We start from the raw sequence: 1897 nt of genomic DNA, 5'->3' as shown, positions 1-1897 counted from the left end.
CAAAGATGGCTCTCTTACCAGCTCTCCTCTGGAGGGAAAGGTGCTGGATATCTGGAGCCAGAAATGGAGTCTGTCCCATCAGCTGTGTCACTTCTCCCTGGCAGTGCACTGAAGCAAAGATGGCTCTCCTACCAGCTCAGGCCTTGAGACCCTTCCCGGGCGGACACCCCTCCTCGGGTGGGAAAGGTGCCGGATGACAGAATCTAACAATCTTACTGAGCTCTGATGAGACAATTATTTTTGTAAACAATTTCTTATTGTTCTGTTACTTCCAACCCAACATTGCTGAGGGATACACTTCCTCACATGTAAACATCTTCCCACAATTTTCTCCCCAAAGCTGAAGCCACAAGTGGTAGAGGTCAGTAAACACAGGACCCACGGTAGAGAAAACAGAAAGTAAACATTTGATCGTGAGATGCTATTTATCTGGTGCTGTGTGAATGATGACGTTTGTCCACTGATGGCCATACGGATTCTCGCCTCTCATCCAGACATAACTGAGAGGATGTAAAGGAAAATCTCAAGAGCCCATATAAAAAGCTATGAAGGGACTAAATTATTTGACTAGGAAATGAATTTATAGTTTGTCTTGAGAACCAAACCTATTTAAAGATAAAAAATAAATAAATTAAGATCTTCCAGCTTAAGCACTACTGCTGACATTCATACTCCCATGACATTCATACTACTAGGAAAGTACATTTTTCGGCCAATGTCCCTTCCTTTCCAGCCTCCGCCTTGGACCCTGCAGCCATGATGTTGATACCTAAGAGGAATCCGAATGCCATCTATGAACTCCTTTTTAAGGAAGGCATGATGGTTGCCAAGAAAGATGTCCACAAACTCCCCGATTTGGCAGACAAGAATGTGCCCAACCTTCATGTAATGAAGGCCGTGCAGTCTCTCAAGTGTTGAGGCTACATGAAGGAAATTTGCTTGGAGACATTTCTCCTGGTACCTTAGGAATGAGGGCCTCCAGCATCTCTGAGATTACATGAACCTACCTCAGGAGACTGTGGAGATCGTGCCTGCCACCCTGCAGTCTCGAGACTGGCAGGCTTTGGCCAAAGGTCCAGAGGGTGACCGGCCTTTAAGATTCCCAAGACGAGAGGCAGATAGAGACACCTACAGAAGGAGTGCTGTGCCCCCTGAAGCTGACAAGAAAGCTGAGGCTGGGGCTGGCTCAGCAAATGAGTTCCAATCTAGACACAGCTTCGGTCCTGGACATGGTCAGCCACCTCAGTGAAGTTGGAGATTATGTTGTATTGAATAAACTTTAAAGATAAACAAAACAAAACAAATGCATTTTTTAAATTTTCATTAACATTAGCCTACTTGAGAAAATTTATATCCACAAAGAATTATCATCACTGATTTGAACATAAATATATGCATTCATGCTATTAAAGAGTGAAGCTGGGTTGGAAATTTTGTTATTTGTAACTGCTGAGATTAGAAAGAAACTGGAGGTGCTCTGGAGATCACCTCACCCCAAATTCCTTTGTTTTTATTAGTGATTCAGGCCATATATTTTAGTCATGTCTTCCCTTCTCCTAATTTCTCCCGGATCCATTCCACACCTCCTTTCCTAACCACTTACCTCTACATTCATTCCCTCTTCCACCCCATCCCCCTCTTAGCAAAACAAAACAAAGCAAAAACAAAAATTACATCCAGTTTACGCTGCCTATGTACTGTGGACATCTACAGGAGCATGGTTGACCTACCAAGGTCACACTGTTAAACAAAACAGACTCTCCATCTTTCAGAAGCTATCAATTGACAATTACTCCTCAGCAAGGAGGGGGGCTTCCTATCCACCTGTCCTCTCCATATTGTGATTTTTGTCTGGCTTGAGCTTGCACAGGTCTTACACATGCTGTCACAACTGTTG

At 43.8% G+C, this 1897-nt stretch overlaps 1 pseudogene; it reads left to right on the top strand.

The window, feature by feature from the left end:
• Positions 1–759: 759 nt before the first annotated feature.
• LOC110317372 lies at positions 760–1249 on the top strand (annotated as a pseudogene).
• The last annotated feature ends 648 nt before the right edge of the window (positions 1250–1897 follow it).

The sequence above is a fragment of the Mus pahari genome, chromosome 2 (assembly GCF_900095145.1).
Source record: "Mus pahari chromosome 2, PAHARI_EIJ_v1.1, whole genome shotgun sequence".
In the NCBI taxonomy this organism is placed as follows: domain Eukaryota; kingdom Metazoa; phylum Chordata; class Mammalia; order Rodentia; family Muridae; genus Mus; species Mus pahari.
The sequence above is the reverse complement of the archived record's forward strand: the minus strand, read 5'-3'. Positions and strand labels throughout refer to the sequence as shown.